The sequence below is a fragment of the Panthera tigris genome, chromosome A2, assembly GCF_018350195.1.
Source record: "Panthera tigris isolate Pti1 chromosome A2, P.tigris_Pti1_mat1.1, whole genome shotgun sequence".
NCBI lineage: Eukaryota > Metazoa > Chordata > Mammalia > Carnivora > Felidae > Panthera > Panthera tigris.
Window position 1 is genome coordinate 123,858,487 of NC_056661.1, and position 13,593 is coordinate 123,872,079.

Sequence of the window (13,593 nt, forward strand, 5' to 3'; positions counted from 1 at the left end):
GCTGGGCTGGGGCACACCGGTTTCTCCTGCTCTCCTCTATCTTCCATCCTGAGTGAAGGGGGAGTTTTCCCCAGATCCTGAAATCCAGAATGTTCAATGGGCAGTAGAAGGTTCATAGGCTTTCAAGTCACACAGATCTAAATTTACTTCTGGCTGTGGGGCCACGGACCTGCTCCTTAACTACTCTGATCCCCAGTTTCCTCATTAGGAAAATGGGGGCATCTGTACCTATCTCGGAGGATTGTTATGAGAATTAACTGCAGTAAAACATATGAGGCACAGCTAGAGGGCCTGGTACATGGAAGGTGCTTAATAAATGTTATTTCCTCTTTTCTTCTTCTGCTCAAAGGCTCCATCCTTCTAGGACTGTGTTACATTCCCCCAGGAAGAGAAAAGATCAAAAATCCTGGTATACTGTGTTTTCCCATGACATGGTTTGAGGGGTAACGTTGCTTGAATGATGTCCTTGGGAATACAGTGATTTGGTGTGAAGTGTCAACAGCTGAGATTTAATCCTGACTCCTAACCCAGGGGCGTGGTAGGGTCTTGAGAGCCATGATTCCCTAGCGTTTAAAGAAATGAAAGTTACGTTAATTCCAGCGGTCTTATTTCCAAGGTTACAGGATTCAATAAAGAAAACAAGATGAGAAAAGGGATTTCTACCTTTTTCATATTTATTGAAAGAAACACATGCCCATCAACCCCATTCCTGCTGCAATTTAGGCAGTACAGGATTAAAGTCAAAAGCTATTCAGACTGCGCCTTAGAACTTCAGTGAATGATTTACCTATTTGTTTCTGAGTCAATAAAAGCTCAGGACTAGACCTCAGAAATGAAAACCACAAAATTGTTCACTTATTTTACTACCAGTCTCTCCGCTTTTATATCCCCTAACTTATAAGCCCTTTCGAAGTTCTCACATTTTTAATGTTTTGCCAATAAAAAGTGAGCATGACTTCTTTCTTCCTACAGGTAGCAAGCCACGGCTACATTTAACTGAGGCTTCAGACGGCACGGCTCCACGGCTGAATTCATGCAATCCTGGTACCGTCATGAAGGATGGCCTTTGAGAGCCGTTTTCTATAATATGTCTCTTGGCGATGCTGCTTCCTGGCTCACACAGCTTGCCTGAAACTTTGAGTTTCCTTCCTTCACTAGAGAGCCACAAACTCTAATTGTTCAATTAATTTTACAGCGAGACCAGCATGGCATTCACAAGAGTGTTGTAGGATCATTTGTTAAGCACCACGTTTCACATACAAGATAGCAACTTGAACCAACTTTCAAAGCATTTTTTTTTTTATTTACATTCATTCCAGGCTTGCTCAGCAAGTGAGATGGCATGAGGCAACCTAGATGTCAGATAGATGCAAGAAATAGCTCAATAAATCACAGAGAATTTACTGACTGGCCCAAGTTTTTGTGCATGATTTATGGTCTTAGGTCCATAATTTAAGGAACGCTCATGATTAACTCTCTGCTCTACTTTTTTTTTTTTTTTTTAAATGTTTTTATTTTATTTTTGAGACAGAGACAGGGCATGAGCAGGGGAGGAGCAGAGAGAGAGGGAGACACAGAATCCAAAGGAGGCTCCAGGCTCTGAGCTGTCAGCACAGAGCCCGACGTGGCGCTCGAACTCATGGACTATGAGATCATGACCTGAGCCGAAGTGGGACGCCCAACTGACTGAGCCACCCAGGCACCCCTCTCTGCTCTACTTTAAGACAATGCACAGAAAAAATAAATTAAAAAGGACACTATATATTTAGCCTCACTAATAATCAAAGAAATACCAGTTAAAATAATTGCAAGAGGGGCATCTGGGTGGCTCAGTCAGTTAAACGTCCGACTTCAGCTCAGGTCATGATCTCATGGTTCATGGGTTCAGGCCCCACATCGGGCTCTGTGCTGACAGCTCAGAGCCTGGAGGCTGCTTCGGATTCTCTGTCTCCCTCTCTCTCGCCCCTCCCCCATTTGCACTCTGTATCTCTCTTTCTCTCCCTGTCTCTCAAAAATAAAGAGTAAAAAAAAAAATTAAAAAAAAATACCTGTAAGATTTCTGTCCATTAACTTGGCACGGGTAGTTTATTATTTTTTTTAATGTTTAATTATTTTTGAGAGAGACAGAGAGACACAACATGAGCAAGGGAGGGCCAGAGAGAGGGAGACACAGAATATGTAGCAGGCTCCGGGCTCTGAGGTTTCAACACAGAGCCTGACGCAGGGCTCCAACTCATAAACCACGAGATCATGACCTGAGCCATGAGATCCGACGTTTAACCGACTGAGCCACCCAGGTGCCCCTTAACTTGGCAAATTTAAATTATATGGGAGAGTATATGAAGTTGGGCACCATCATAAACTTCTGGTGTAGGTATAAATTAGGGCAGCCATTGTGGAGAGCAGTTTGGCATTCTGTGTCAAAACCCATCAAAAGAAAACTTTTGACCCAGTGAACTTCAATAATTAACTCTAAAGAAATAACCAGAGGGGTACCTGGGTGGCTCAGTCGGTTGAGCATCCAACTCTTGATTTTGGTTCAGGTCATTATCTCTCAATTTGTGGGTTTGAGCCCTGCATTGGGCTCTGTGGTGACATTGCAGAGCCTGCTTGGGATTCTCTCTCTCTCTCTCTCTGCCCTTCTGCCTCTCTCTCTGTCTCTCTTTCTCTCAAAATAAATAAATAAACTTTAAATAAAAGGAAATAACCAGAGACGGAAATAACCAGAGACATGCTCAACAATCTTTTGGCAAACACATTAGTGAAAGTATAATCCGTTACAATAAGAACTGGAAAGAAATAACAAACACCAAAAATTTAGTTCAATAACCCATGCCACATCCATTCAATTAAACACTATATGCCTGTCAAAAAGAATTTTTCAGAGAAGATGAAAAAATAATTGTTACAAGAAATAGAACTACATAAGGGCATAGTATAGTAGCCATTTGATTTCAAGTAAACAGAAATACATGTGTCTATAGATATTTCTATGTGAGTATGTATATATGTATATATGCATGTATATGTATATATTTATTCATGTATGTGTGTGAGCTTAACGCATCATCTTTTTCCTAGACCACTCCCTAAACTCGTCCCCCTGCTTCCATTTCACACCAGTTAATTCTCTACAAAGCAGTAAGAGGACCTTCTTAACTAGATCATGGCACTGCCTTGCTCCAAATCTCTAATGCATTCTTTCCACATTTAGAATAAAGCTAAACTCATTCCCAATACCTTCAGGGCCATGTGTGGTATGTCCCCTTTGTGTCCTTCTGTTCTCATCTCTAACTCACTGTCTCTGTTTCTATATGAACAATGAATAACCTTTGGGCAAAACTGCTCTCATAATCTGAGTAAAGTTGCAAGCCGCAGGTGCATGTTCTTCAGGTGGGTTAAGTCAGAGATGGGCAAAAATGTCAGACAACTAGATAGCAGCTCACTCAGTTCCTCTTCTGTGTCACCTAGGAGTCAGTGGTGACATGCAGTGGGGCTGGGATGGGGGCAGAGGAAAAGGAGCAGAGGCCAATTCCCTTGAAATCTTTATTCTCAACTTACTCCTCTGGAGCTGCTGGGAAATCTCAGGGGGATTGCTAAAATAAGCTTTTAAAGATTTCATGGGTCTGCTCTGAAAACGTAGCCTGGAGGGGGGCTTATTAATAAAATCTTTCTGCTATGGGTAGAATCTTATTTAGCTAATGTTACTTCTGTTTCCACAAGTTCCCTGACATTTGCAAGCCAACTAGTAACATGAACAAGGTGCATTTTGTTTTTGTTTTCTAAAGCTCCATTTATTTCATACGTGGGCTTCTTGTCCAAACAAGTTCACCTCACTGAATATTTGTTAAGTGAGAAAAGAGGGAAAAAAGAAAGTTAGGAAACAGGGATCTTTACTTAAATTTCCCACAATCTTACCAACCAGAGATAAACACATGGGCATATATAATTCCAGTCACATATTTGTACATATAATCTATGTACAATATATGTATATGTATAATATACATATGTATAATATATAACATATATGTTATATATAATATATACATATAATAGATTTATATATGTTAATATATAATATATTAATATGATGTATAATTATATATTAATATATAATATTATAATATATAATTAATAATATATATAATATATATTAATAAAGACACACATACCATACACATATGTATAGGCAAGATCACATGTATATATCAACATGGGGTCAAATGAGAACATTATAATGGCTTCTCATTTACAGGAAGTACAGATTCCATAGAGAAACCCAGCAAGATCACCAGGCTGATTTTTCAGTTTTTCTTCAACTTGTCTACATTTTCGCAGAAGGATCTTTTCCTGGCCTCCATTGTAATGAATGGGCAGAAAAGACAAAAGCTTAGCCAGACATCAACAGAGGCCAAACTTTACTTTGAAAAACCAGAAATTTAGCTCTTGATTTAGCCACATTGACTAGGCTCCATACTTTCCAAACTCTGATGTTTTGCTCTTGCTTCCCTTTCTGCACACGCCGACTTTCCCATCTACCTTTTGCGCGTGAAAATCCTTTCTTTCAAAGCCCATCTCAAGTGACCCATCCACATGGTCGCCTTTTTCTGGTCTGAATCCCATGCCTTTTCTTTGCAATTCTTTTAGAGGACTTATTTCAAACTGTCTGGTTCCAGTGGTTTCTCTGTTTGCTTGGCCTTCATTCTGCCCCAAAGAGCATCACCAGCCTAACTAGGGGGAACTAAGTCTCCATATTCCAGAGTTTTCCTTCTCTTTTTTAAATGTTGTGTCAGATCCTGGTGAGAGGAACCAAGAAAGAAATGACTGAGGAGGGTGAATAGAAGGAGACTCAGGCCCTACTTTGCTGGAGAGGGACTAGTCCCCACTAAAGAGAGATCAGCAAGTGGCACGTGTGTGTGTGTGTGTGTGTGTGTGTGTGTTGGCTTTCCAGCCTCCACATTAACTGCAAAAGGAAGAAATCCATCACTGGAAGCATCAATTTATCAACACCTATGAAGAATCAGCCCTATTACTAAGTACTTCACCCATATCATCTTACATAATCTTTTTAAAAATCACATGGATAATCATTAATCCCATTTTAAAGATGAGGTGACTGAGGCTCAGAAAGGTTAAGTAACTTCTTCATAGTCACTTGGCTAAAAAGCAGCAAGTTGGGAGGTAAGGCCAATTTTATGAGCTTTTAAGCCCATGATTTAACCATTTCATTGCACTGCCTCCCAGTGGAGACAGGGGTGCAGAGGTTTGGCAATACTTGCTGAGAAGAGGCAGAGAGGGCAGTGACCTGATCCAAGAGAGGCAGTAATCAGCCAGGAGCTGGACACCCCTCCTCTTCACAGTAGTAGCAAGTGTGTGTGTGTGTGTGTGTGTGTGTGTGTGTGTGTGTATTAGGGGGAACGCAGGTGGAAGAGTCCCTGGGGCTGCTCTGCCCTGACACTTTACCAAGGAACACACCCCCCTCTTGAGGACATGGCCCAGGAGGCACTTGAAGACTGGCTAGTGAGATTCAGTGGGATTCAGTGTGGGATTCAGCTGGCTCCAGTCCAGTGAGGATGGCTGTCAAGCAGTTGGCAACTTTAGCTGGAAGAGAAGTTCTGGCTGTGAAGACAAGAGAGATTGGAGTGTCGCCCAGGGAAGTGCTAGCTCATGCCTGAGTCAGGAGCCACTGAGAGTGTGGAAACTGAGGCAGGGAAAGGGCTACAGTTCCCAGGAAGCTCCCAAAGAGAAGGGATTTCTGGTTCTTGCCACTGAGTTAGTGAGTTGAGCTCAAATAGCTAGTTCTGTGTTATTCTTACCATTGAAAGTGTGCTTTAATCCTTGACTATTGGGTCTCTAGCACTGCCAGGGTTTAGATGAATACGTCTATTAAAAGAGGGGGAAAACCCCTAACTTTGGGGCGCCTGGGTGCATTAAGCATCTGACTCTTGATTTTAGCTTGATTAAGCATCTGACTCTTGATTAAGCATCTGACTCTTGATTCAGGCCATGATCTCACGGTTCATGAGATTGAGACCCACATCGAGCTCTGCACTGACAGCACAGAGCCTGCTTGGGATTCTCTCTCTGCCCCTCCCTCACTCACACTCTCTGTCTCTCAAAATAAATAAACTTTAAAAGAGGGGAAAATAGGGGTGCCTGGGTGGCTCAGTTGGTTAAGGTCCAACTCTTGGTTTCAGCTCAGGTCATGATCTCACAGTTCCTGAGTTCGAGCCCTGCATCAGGTTCTATGCTGACAGTGTAGAGCCTGCTTGGGATTCGCTCTCCCTTTCTTTCTGCGCCTCTCTGTCTTTCTTTGTCTCTGTCTCTCTCTCTCAAAATAAATAAATAAACTTTTTTAAAAAGTTAAAAAAATAAAAGAGGGGACAAAACCCCTAACCTACATGCAGTTACTTTGGAATGTTAAGAGAATAAAGGTTCCACATGACTGCCCTGCCCTTGCACACTGCTCTGTGCTTCTAGTCACGGTTGGGAGGAGGAAAGCCCTCCTACTTTGACCTTAAGCCCAGCCTAAAAACTTAGTCAGAGGCTTGGGAAGTTGTCAAGGCAAAGCTAAAGTGGAGAACCCAGAGACTGCTCATTTGGTCACGGAAAGTGTATTACCAATTCGTTCACTATGAAATGGAAGAGATAGGAGGTGATACAACACAGGAGGCTAAGTTGCTACCAAATAAGTTAATAGGAATTTTGAATGTTTCCTCTGGGCAGCTGACATGACAGGGCTTCAAGACCCTGGGACACGGAGAGAAAGGAAGATAGTAGAAAGATCTTAGCAGAGAGAGGAAAAGTGGGCCCCCAAACAGCAAAGAGGGACAGCTGGGGCCTTAGGAAGAAGATGCCACCAGTAAGGGTCTGTTTGTAAATGTGCATTGTAGTTAAGCTCTTTGTTATGCTACGCTTTTGTAGCATGTATGAATTTTAGAAGTTATAAAGCAAATGTGCAAAATAAATCCTTTAATTTTTTCTAAAATAAAAATTAACTCGTTTTTTTGAGCTTCCCTCTCACTGAGGTCCAGAAATGTTGTCTAATTCAATCTGATAATCGAGAGAGAAAAAAACATAGTTTCATCATATCTCTCCATCCCTCTCCCACTGTCTCTCTCTCTCACTCCTCATTGGCATCTAAGTTTCAGGGGGGCGGTTGGAGCCTCAAGGCATCAGGACAGTAGAGACACTGCGTCTTGTAGGGACTGCATTTGGTTGCAAGTAGGAGACAATGCCTTATATGACAAAGAAAGACTGGAAGTAGAAGTCCAGGGTTGATAGGATGGTTCTGTGGCCCTAGCAAGGACCCTAGCACTGTCTACCTTTTTCCTAGCATTGTGAATTTTGTCTCCATGCGTGTCTCCTGGTCAGTGCCAGGTAGCTCCTTCACCTTCAGCATCTTGTTTCCATTCCAGAAAGAAAGAAGAGGAAGAACAGAGGTCAAAAGGCACAGATTAGCTGCACCTTTTGGAAAAAATTTCCCAACTTCTGCTTATGTCTCAGCAGCCTGGATTGTGTCCTGCCATCATTCTTAGCTTGAACAAAGTTTGACAATGTAATTTTGTGTTCTTTAACATCTCAGAACAAAACGACTGTGTGGTACTACAGAAGAGATGATGGCTTTCATCAGGCACCCGGCCGTGTCTCTCACAGATGTCAACTGTCCACACCAGCATCCTTGGAGACACAGTTTCTCCTCAAATCCCTATGAATCATCCTGATTTCCACTGACATTTACCTTCCTTCTTCACAGCAGATTTTATTCAGGAGACGGTGGATGGAAGGGTGACCTTACTGATTTGGGCATCTAACACCAGAGGAGACCCAAATGCTGTTTCAAAAGCTACTCATTTGGGTAAATGAATCCGCTGTAGCATTTAGATTACTCTCTTTTATTCTTACTCTTGGGACCTGGGCACTGTGGTAACATCTGCAATTTACTAAAGGCTGGAATAGATCTAAATCCCACAGAAAATAAATGTTTCCATCTCATGCTACTCTCTGATAAATTTCAGTGCTTAATTAACCCCGGAACCTCAACCAACACTCTGTAAATTCTCTGTCTCTGAGCAGTGGAATCTTGACAATGTCCTTTTGTTCTGGAATGTGAGTTTCTTTGGTGAAAAAGACACAAACACATCACCCCTTTTGTCCAGCTATTGAAAAGCAGGTCTCCAGATAATTTAAAGATACAATGAAGTAAGTAGCTTTTGCCTTTTGTCAAGATCAAAAGCTGATTTGAAGATGAATGAATTACGATTCATTCCTAATAACTATCAGTCAGCACATTACCCCAAACTTTCTGTGAGTTATTCTATCTGTTGTGTCAAAGGAACACTTTGGGGTCAACAAGTTTGCACTGTGTTTCATGAGTTTCTCTTGGGTTAGTGATGATTTAGGCTCCTTTAGGATTCTCTGGCAGACTGCCTTTTCAGACATCCAGCATCCTCTTCGCAGAACACTGGATGCGCAGCAACTTTGGGGAATCTTCCCTGAGACACTGGTGTCTGCAGTTCCTGGTCTGACAAAAGGGAAGACTGTCCAGGGAGTCGATAAAAAAAAAATTGTCACTCTTAGACGTCTGAAAGGAATAAGATCGCTCTGGGAGGGCTTGGGGGAGCAGTGAGGACTGGAGAGACTAGAGCAGCTACTATTAGCTCCTTTTCAGTCACAGACCTCTCCGAGAAGCTCATGAAACCTACAGATCCTCTATTCAGACACACAGCACTCTGCAGCCCCTTTTTATGTGTGTATTCATTCAGGAGAGGCAAAGAAGGATTTAAGCTCAGGTTAACAGCCTTTACTCCAAGAAGACAATTGTTGTCCTGGCAGAAAGTGTGGCCATGCCTCTCCCATCGTGGTAGAATCTGAGGCGCAGCAAGAGGAAAGGCTGAAAAACAGCAGAAGATACAGCAGGGAGCATCGGATCCTAGCTGATTTCTTCCCACATGGCTACTCATCTTCAAAGCTGGAGATCTCAGCCCCTCCTTCGGTCCTGTCCAATCTCAGATGTATGGACCAAGCCTGGCATTTTTTCAGCTCTGTTCTTTCACTTGGGGGTCTAGATCAAGAAGCCAGGCTTTTGCCATGCTCTTATGAAACAATCCTTGCTATATATTCTATTTTCAGGCTTGGATCTCATCTTTTGCCCTTCTGAGTTTCTAGAGTCCTGTCCCCAAGATGTGAATGAGCCTTAGATTTTTTCTCACAGCCCAGCTCTAACCTTTCTGTGCCGTTGGCTGTGATTACAGGCTGATTATAGTTCATATTATTTCCAGGTGACTCCAGGAGAAAGTGTCAGCAATGAGTGATGGGCCTTTCTTAGGTCCTCTGGAGTTTTTCAGGTTCAAGTTCATCAATGAAATAGGTGCCCTTCAATACCTTTGTACCTTCTCTCCTTTCCTTCGTGAAACATTATTTTGTCAGATTCTATTAGATTCAAGGTCATATCTCCTGTCTTCAAGAAGTTTATGCTCTAGTGGGACAAAAAGAGAAATATAATGTGATATGCATCATAAAAGTAAGATAAACAGTGAGGAGACTGTGATACACAATGCTCAGAGGGAAAAAAATACTGGTTTTGATCCAAAGGGTCTAGGAAGTCAGGGATTTGAACAGAGTTCTGATAGATGGTGATGTTTCCTACAGGACAGGCATTCTCAATCTTCTCTTTTATAGACCTTTGAGAATCTTGTGAAATGGGAGAAAAAAAGGCTAAAAAGGTCTCTGAGAACTGTGGTAAAACTAGCTCAGAATTAGGTCCTGGATTGTGGCCACAAAATTGGAGTGACCTGTACAAGTCCATCTTCAAGATGCATCTTGATGACTGTATCTACAAAATAGCACTGAAGGACATATGATTAGATGATAATCCACATCTCCATTTACTTTAAAATTATATCACTATATAATTCTATGACCTAGTTCATCACTCTGGATACTTAGGTTATTTTAAAGAAATTACATATTTTCCTAACAAAAGACACAAATATAGCCCTTTTTCCTCATCCAAAAAATCATAAAATTGTTGGAAAGTGCATGATACACACACTGGGATTTTAAAGAACCTAACATTTTACACATGTTTAAAGGGGTTCCTCAGAGTAATAAAGTCCAACCTTTACTGAGTCAATTATGTGTCAGGAAAGTTGCTAAGAGCATTATATACATTGTATCATTTAATCTTTGCATTAAGTCAGTGGATTAAATGCTATGGTTATCATTCCCATTTTACAGATGCAGAAACTGAGGCTTGGAGAGATAAAGTTACTTTCCTAATGAATCTCAGTTGGATCTGAATTTAGACATTCTGACTCTTACAGCTTAAGTACCCTATGGCTGCTGTGGCTAGTGGAGTGAGATTTCCAGTGAAGTGAGATTTTTCATCAGTGTTTTATAACGTTTCTTAGGTCACAGATACTGTGACAAATCTCATGAATTCCCAGTGTGTAAGCTTTCATCCAAAAAGACAAACACATCCACACACACACACTTACAAAAGTGCACTTGTAGATATATTTAGAATCCCAGAAACTCTTTTGAGGGCCATCCGTAGATTCAGGTTTCCCTACTGAAAGTCAAGAATGGCTGGAGCAGACTATGGAAGGGCTGGTCAAGATCAGTCAAGGACATAGATGACTCACCTCGTCTATCTTTTTGGAAGAGTAGAGGGCATGGCTGTTGGTTCAAACAGAGGTAGAGTTGGCAGAAGAGGCCCATACAAGGACGCCCCATGACAGACTGTCAGTCTGGTGAGGTTACTGACATACCATTGTACAAGGGGCAAGGACATCAGGACTCATACCGTCCATGACAGCAGGATCATCTTTCCCCAATCACTCTTTATTCGCCAGAGACCTCCTTGGCTTGTCCCAGAATATAGCACCCCCTTGGAAGTGACGTAGGCCTTTCAAAACCAATTCTAAAAAAGCGCATTCTCTCTGCTTACCCTTCCTCATGGTGAGGCAGGCAGTCAAATCCAGCTGTTGAATAACTAGCACGCGAAGGGTAAAAATTCTCAAATGGTGTGTAAAAACTCCAACTCAGTTGTGTTTTCCCACCGAAGAGAACCCCTTGGAAATCAAGACTGAAATGTATGTCACAATAACACATTTGCTGCTTCCTTTGCTGCTTCTCTTCCGGATGTTTGTGAATTTTTGTTTCACCCTGACGAGGCGGGCTTGCGAGGGAAAGGTGATGCCGTTCGTCCACTAGGGGGAGACTCGCCCACATTTATAACCTCCACTCCTTGGGGCGGCCTGCCCCTGGCTTTAGGTAAGAATTGGAACTTGATTACCGCAGCAGCTCATTTACTCCGTTTCCTTGGCTGAGCGAGGCATTTGAGTTTGATTAACAAGATTTTCTACTTGACGTTCAACTCTCATTTTCCGAAGCGCTGAGGACGGGAGTAAGGACTACTATGCAAATAAGCTAGTGACTCCCCCTGCCCCTCCCTCGAGGCGGGGAGGGGGGGGGCGCTCAGAGATGAGTGGCTCTAACTGGACCCTGGGGGTGCCCGCAGCCCGTGCCTTATTTAGGGAAAGCGCAGCTGCCGCACCGGGAGCTCCAACGTGGGCAGGGCTGCGGACCCAAAATACGCACTCTGCAGCCGGCCCTACCGGTGCCTTTTATAGCTTGTTTGCGGCCAGGCTGACTCACACAGCTAAGACAGCAAAATGTACCTGACGCGACGTCTGATGGTATTCAAATATCCCTATTTTCTTTTCTATTTTTCTCTCCCAGCTTCCGTCCCTCTCCATCACCTCTGCCAACTTACGCCTCCGCCTCCGGGCCTCGGAGCCGCCTTGGCAATGGCCAGTCCTGCGATTGGTTCCCAGCGGTGAAGGAGCTACTGACTCCGACCTTGTCTGAAGGTTACTTCTCAAGTTCGTGCATTTTCTCAGCGATGTGCATTCAAATTAGGTCTGGAATTGTGTGTCTTCTATCAAGATTTGCAACACTCATAAACACACACACCTTCGCTGAGTTTCATTTTTCTGACTCTGGAAATCATTTGAATCAGAAGAGTTTTCTTTGTTAAACCGGAAGGTGGAGGGCCTAAGTGTCATCTAACGTGTCCACCCTTCTCCTCCTTGAATTTGAATTTGTAGTGGGCCTATGCAGTTAAAGAATAGCCAGGGAGCTCAGCTATATAGATCTTTATTTTCTTTTATTACCCTTAACATGTACTATTTGATTCAGAAGAGGGACGACCATCCTTACCTGCCACTATTCTCCATATCTGGGGACACCTTCCTAATTTAATATCTACCTAAAAGCAATAAACTAATTTTTTAAAATGTTTTAAACTGAAACCAATGGTAGGTATTTTGCCTTCTAAGAAAAGAAGTATAGTGTATATTGTTGGGGGAAACAAACCCTGTCTGCTGCTACTTTTCCATTGCAGAAGAGAGGGGAGGTTGATAGGGGACAGTTCTAGGAAAATAGGAGCACTGATAAGTGTGGGTATTCAAAGGTAAGCCCTGAGCTGAGTGTGGATGTGGGGGGCAGGGAGGAGAGGAGACTGTTCCTCCACAGGATGAATTTGGGTAGTGCCCTGAAGGGAGGTGCTGTGGAGGGGGCTGGAAGAGGAGGGAATGGAGAGTGAATAACACAGTGTCTGAAAGACATAAAGAAGATACGGTCTCTAAGCTGCAAACCTCCTCCGTCTCTCCCACACCATCAGTAAAGTCCATAGGTCCAAAAGAATTCTGTTGATAATTTTTTAAGTGTGGACCAAGAAAATGTCCAAGTCTCATTTTCTTTTAAAAAAAATTTTTTTTTACATTTATTTATTTTTGAGAAACAGAGTGAGACAAAGCATGAGCGGGGAACGGGCAGAGAGAGAAGGAAACACAGAATCTGAAGCAGGCTCCAGGCTCTGAGCAAGAGGTCAGCACAGAGCCTGATGCGGGGCTCGAACCCACAAACTGTGAGATCATGACCTGAGCCGAAGTCGGACGCTCAACCGACTGAGCCACCCAGGTGTCCCCAAGTCTCATTTTCACGTGTATTCATTCTTTCCACAAATAGTTCTTGAACATCTACTATGAGGCAGATTTTATTCTAGGTGCTGGTGATACAAGGGTGAAGCTGGCAGTAGAAGATTCCTCCCGTCTCAGTCCTCGCCTTCAGAGGGAGGAAGAGAGACAACAAACAAGTGAACAAAAGTAAGCAAGATCATTTCAGAGAGCGCTCAGTCCTGCCAAGACTCACCCAGTGGTACTGGTTACAGAGTAACTGGGGCAGGGAAGAATGTGCATGTCCCTACCCAGTCAGGAAATTGGAAACCACTCCAGGATACTGAAGCAAGGAAACTTTGATACAGAGCATTTATTCCACATTTATTGGAAGGACTGGAGGAGCAAAGGGAAGATTCTGTCCATGGGAGGCAAGGAAGAGATAGGAAGGGAGGGACAGGGAGAAGAAATGCCTTCTCCTGCGTTTGCTGGAGACATTGGCGGGGGCTTGCAGCTTTGTAGACAGCAGTCCTCAGTTCCTGCTCAGGCATCACATGTGCAAAAACCCTCAGAGGCTGTTTACCTTGGCTTCTTCGTCGGATGGGTGATAGCAGCTTCTTGTTCTTAA

General features: G+C 43.0%; 1 long non-coding RNA gene across 1 annotated transcript; it reads left to right on the forward strand.

The window, feature by feature from the left end:
• Positions 1-8,120: 8,120 nt before the first annotated feature.
• LOC122236450 lies at positions 8,121-11,975 on the forward strand. Its single transcript, XR_006214517.1, has 2 exons — positions 8,121-8,205; positions 11,749-11,975. It is a non-coding gene; the product is annotated as an uncharacterized LOC122236450 (long non-coding RNA).
• The last annotated feature ends 1,618 nt before the right edge of the window (positions 11,976-13,593 follow it).